The sequence below is a fragment of the Pundamilia nyererei genome, unplaced genomic scaffold, assembly GCF_000239375.1.
Source record: "Pundamilia nyererei isolate P.nyererei 1_Seehausen unplaced genomic scaffold, PunNye1.0 scaffold00254, whole genome shotgun sequence".
NCBI lineage: Eukaryota > Metazoa > Chordata > Actinopteri > Cichliformes > Cichlidae > Pundamilia > Pundamilia nyererei.
The window spans coordinates 767,460-772,714 of record NW_005187655.1 but is presented as its reverse complement, the minus strand read 5'-3'; the positions used below and the strand labels follow the sequence as shown (position 1 = coordinate 772,714).

At 37.5% G+C, this 5,255-nt stretch overlaps 1 long non-coding RNA gene across 1 annotated transcript; it reads left to right on the top strand.

Annotated features, from left to right (window-relative positions):
• The first annotated feature begins 758 nt into the window (after nt 1-758).
• Nucleotides 759-4,712, top strand: LOC102206642 (uncharacterized). The gene is made up of 4 exons (XR_001290574.1): nt 759-1,160; nt 3,384-3,494; nt 3,705-3,850; nt 4,279-4,712. It is a non-coding gene; the product is annotated as an uncharacterized LOC102206642 (long non-coding RNA).
• The last annotated feature ends 543 nt before the right edge of the window (nt 4,713-5,255 follow it).

The window sequence follows — 5,255 nt, the reverse complement described above, 5'->3', positions numbered from 1 at the left end:
CATCCGATTCTTCTACACCTTCGTGATTTCTTTCAAGGCTATGAAACTTCTAAGAGCTCGTAACAACAGTGCCTCTTCACATTTTACCCATACATAACACCAGGGCCACGACTCTAAAAAAATACAAATAAAAACTAGTGTTAGGTGGGCAGCTTAACTGAGACAGACCAGAGGTTAGAGTGAGAGAAAACCAGGTGACGTATTTGAGCTACCCAAATAAGTCCTATTGTGCTCAAAAGAGGACACCCTGGCCTTTCCAGTGATATCTCATGTGTTTGGCCCTTTTTAGCTCACATAAGCAGGACTTTACAAAAAAAGCTAAACCAAAAGATCCTTGTTTCTTCGGTTCTCAGGGGGATTTATTTGAGTATTGTTATGTGGCTGCTGGTGTGGTGATAGTTTTTAACTTTTGTTTTTTTACAGTCTAACAGACTCAAGTCAAAGTTTATTTATATAGCACATTTAAAAGACTTGGTGTACATCAAAGTGCTTCACAATAAAACCACAATGCTATCTACCGTATCGAGAGTTAGATCTAATAAAACTCAAGTAGTGACATTGTACATGAACGGTTTTTAAAAACATTGTTAGATTCTACACATCAGCTCAATCTGTGGTTGTTCTCCACACTTCAAGTCACACCTGAAACCACAAAATGTTCCAGGAAGCATACAGACAGAGTGCAAAACAACAATGGGCGTTAACAATCAGTCATGTCAACTGCATTGTTCTGTAGAGGCTTTGTTTAATCTGTGCAATTTGTTTTTCTTCTAAAACAGCTTTGCATTCAGACACATGCAGCTCCTGTGTTTACACCACACAGAGTACAACTCAAATACTCTACATCAATCAAGGTTTAATTACAGAGCAAATAATATAATGATGAGAATAAAATACTTTAACATTAAATTTGGCGCTGACCATAACTTGTACTTTTAACGCTTTCTTTGTTGGAAGTTCACTTCTGTCTTCCTTTTTATGCAGCCGTGCATGTACACAGATTTGAAAGTACGTGGAACTGTGTTTCTCCTTGCAGAGGATTTTAAGTTTCATTTTCAGGAAAACTTCAGCCCACCCACCACCACACCTCTCACAGTTTGTAGTTACATTTTCCTCTCGCTCTTACTCTCATCTTCAAAGCCTACAGAACCAGAGAAAAGGTAATAAAATCTTTTTATACTAATGAACATCTTAAAACAGTGAGGTCTTTGTGAACACATGATACTGGCTGGTATATAGTTTCATCATCAGTAAGCTGCAGTGAGTTAGTTAAAGGAAAACTGTACTTTCTTCAAAAAAACCATGATCTGGATGTGTGATAATTATCATTGCTGTCAGCACAGCGAGGACAAAGGAAGTTACAGTTTAGCCTTTTAAACTCATTTTAGCCACTATTCTGTCAAACAACTAATCTGTATTAGCGCAGAGTTTGGTAAATGTTAGTTGTTGGGTTTTGTGTAACATGTAATGCACTACAACTAAAAAAACACCCTTTACATGATAGCATCTTAGGCACAGTACCCAACGAAATATTGGCTACTGACGTCGCTTTGTCTGCGCTATAAATGAATTCAGATAGCAGCTTCCAACGTGAGAAATAAACTGCATGCCAAATTTAGGATTTGTTAGAAACACATAGCTTCTCCTGTCCTTGTTTAGTATGCTTGATTGAACCTGAAGTTAGCTAAACTCTCATAACTGTAAATAATGGGCCTAAAATGCATTTGGTATGGCTTTTATGTAGCATTTTTCAAGTCTTGTGCATTCAACATGTTTTAAATCACATCTTTATTTAGCTCATATTCACACCTACAGATGTGCCATTTTCAGTTTACAGCCAATTTATAATCATCATTTAACCTAATATGCATGTCTTTAGAGAAAAGCTAAGGGGGTACAGGAAGACCATGTGGTGTTCGTTATGGTGAAACCACATTTTGAAATCATTACATGGATGAATATACTTGAATTTTTAGGTAGTTCCTTTTTGTTTAATTACACTATTCAAGAAACAGTGTACGTCATGCTAGAAAGCTCGTCTTTTCCAGGGATGCCAAATTTTAGCTATCTGTTGTAGGAAGATAAGAGGGCGTGGAAATATTTTATTAAAACCCTTAAAGTTGAAAAAAATATTTTATTATTAAAGCTAGATTATTTGAAACAACTAAAGAGTGTTAATAGAAGTTTTTGTTTTTTTTATGTGTGATAGTGTAATTAGACTTTATGCCTATGTATTCACTCATTGACATAGGTTTAATGAATTTCTTGCTGTTCACAAGTCTGGGAAGGTTTATCATGACAGACAAAATGAAAGTGGCAGTGTTTAGTTATCATGCACCGCTTCATGGTTAGCAAAAATGAAACTTGGCATAAATTTTCCTTTTGTCTTACCAACTGTCAAAAACAGGGGTGAATGGTGATGATTTGTGTTGGCAGTCACAGGACCTGGGTACGTTACATTCATTGAGTCGACCATAAATTTGGTACTCGGACTGAAGACATCAAATATATGAAGCAAATTATATGAAATTATGTACCAAAGAAAAAAAATGGATAAATAACTCTAAATATGTCTTATATTGTTTCTGTTACATCACAAAAATGTTACCATTTCTAACGTTCAACAAGTCAAAGCTGGAAAATGTTTTTTGATATGAGGAAATGAAGGCATGTTGTGTGTGTTTGTTCATAGGTTTTGCCCTGTTTTGATAGCTGTGGTCACACCAAAGATAAAGTTTATTTCTTCATTTCTCTCTGCATGGTTTTAGCAGCATCAAAGTATCAAAGTGTGCTTGATTAGAGCAAAATGTATCCAAAATGCGGCCTTTGTATAAATAGACACCTACAGACTTCAAAGAAAAGAAAGGTGGGCTAAAATTCATGCACAACAATATGAGAGACTGATAAAGTATAAAGAAAACAATGATGGGATGACTTTAGTTTTTGACACAATGCTTCTGCAATTTGTATTTATCACTACACAAGGACAAATAATAATGTGTAAAGTGTCTTTGGTTTTCTGATGTAGTGCGTCTTGAACGCTCTGCATTATTTTGGATGCTCTCAAAAGATTTTGTGTGACTTTGAATTGTTTGAAACTGTGAATTTATAAAAGTTATAGATTTGAAATGTGCTGTGAATGCAGTTTGTAAACTTGGTTTTAGCAAATTCACGAGTTTTAAAGGGTGTGCTCATAAATTTACTGCCAATAGTCAGTGTAGGGATTTTCATGAAACAGGAAACTGTAATTTGTAAAAATATCCACACTGTGGACAGTAATGTTGCTATCTTTTTCATATTCTAGCATTTGATTTCTCCGTACAGAGGAGCAACAAAAACTATAACCCTTCAATGCATCTCTATTTCTACCTTCTTTCCTCCAGAAATGGCTGAATACCAGCAGCCCACCCAGATAGTGACAGTCTCCAGCACTAATCAACACCCTGGGACTTGGAGCACTGGCCTCTGTGATTGCTTCAGTGATATGGGCACTTGTAAGTTCATCTAGCAAACTCTACAAACAGCAGTGATTTTTGCATCAACAGTCTCCTCAGACTTTTATTCAGAGGGTCTTCTGACCATCTGAAGTTAGGACTGAAGTCACCATATGAAACACAGGATGCACAAGCTAGTTGTTGAAGGAGAACTTATTCAACAGTAAAATAAACTTGTGTCTCTGCATACTTTTTTTCTCTTCTGTCGAGGTTGCTGTGCCCTTTGGTGCTTCCCCTGCATGCAGTGTGATACAGCCAACAAGCACGGGTGGTGTTGCTGCCTCCCACTCTGTGATGGATGCTTCGTGGTGTCCTGCACGCTTCGCCAGTCAATCAGAGAGCGCCACGGCATCGCTGTAAGGCTGGGGGCGAGGGAGGGTCAAGGTTATTGTTGTTAGCTAAAAGCTAAACCGAGGAGTGAAAAACGATTTTATTTAAATTCAATTTCACTTTAAAAGATACGCTTTTCCTACAAAAATCAACATAAAAAGAAGCATACTGACACTGTAAACGTCTGCCAAGCCAGCTCACTCTGGACAATAATTACTTGTGAAAAATCAATAGCTTAATGGCAAAAATTGGCAAATTATATTATAATTAAGATTTAAATCATCTGCATACTTTACCAATTATACTGACAGTTTTCATGAATTGTGGGATGGCGTTTTCTCCTCTCCTTTCATCAACTAAATCAGACAAGCATGGGGACCCCATGTTTCCTAATTGTGTTGAGTTGCGGGTTGTGTTATCTCTTATTCTTCTCTTCTTTTTCTCCATCCTGCAGGGTTCGTGCTGTGATGACTGCTGTAAAATACTTTGGTGTTACACGTGTGTCTGGTGCCAGATGCATCGTGAGGTGAAGATCAGGGCCAACATGCAGCCGGCCACCTCAACGGTGGTCACCACACAAGTTGTCAGAGCGTAGGATGTAACCATTTTGGCTGTTGGTTGAGTGAAGATGGCCAACAGTATTTCAAAGTTCATTTCAAGTATTTCAAAGTGCTGATGCTTGTGTAGTTCAATACAATATGTAGAGTCTGTGTTAAAACCAGATGCTTTAAGTTTTGGTAGCGTGTTGGATATATAATACAACTGAGAACGTTTGTTTACTCTGGCTAGTAAAATCTGTATAATTTCACATGGTCACTGTTATTGTAATCTTTCCCAAGTTAAATTTAACGTTTGCTGAAATAAAAAGTTATTCATATTCACCCATTATATGTTGCTTGTTGTACATTTTTGCTCAGCTGTGGAGACACGTTTCTTCAAACCCTGAATATGTCATTTGCAGCTGGGTTTGGCTGGCCAGCTAGTGTCCTCCTCTGCTTAAACTCCTAAAATGATCAAGTGAAAGACTGATTAATCTCCTAAGATGAAGGTTATAACACAAAATCTGTCTCTTGCTCTCCCTCTCTCTCTTTCACTCACACATACACACACACCACCATCAACTTTCCTGAATTGAGATTGAAAAGCATTGACCAGGCAGCTGTGATTGAGCAGCAATGTCTATCCAACTATTTTCACGTTTTTTGTGGTCGTGATAATTTTGTGAGGCCAGGACTGGACTGGGACAAAAAAAATCAGCCCAGGCATTTTAAGACCGGCCCGCCAGGTATTATAAGGAAAAGCCATAAAGTCTTTGAATGAAAACAAATGCTGTTGTGACAGTGATGTACACTATCTTGATGGTATGGATCAATCTAATAAACCTACACCATCCTCCCAATTCTGGTATTTTAAACAGTACTTACCGGAAAT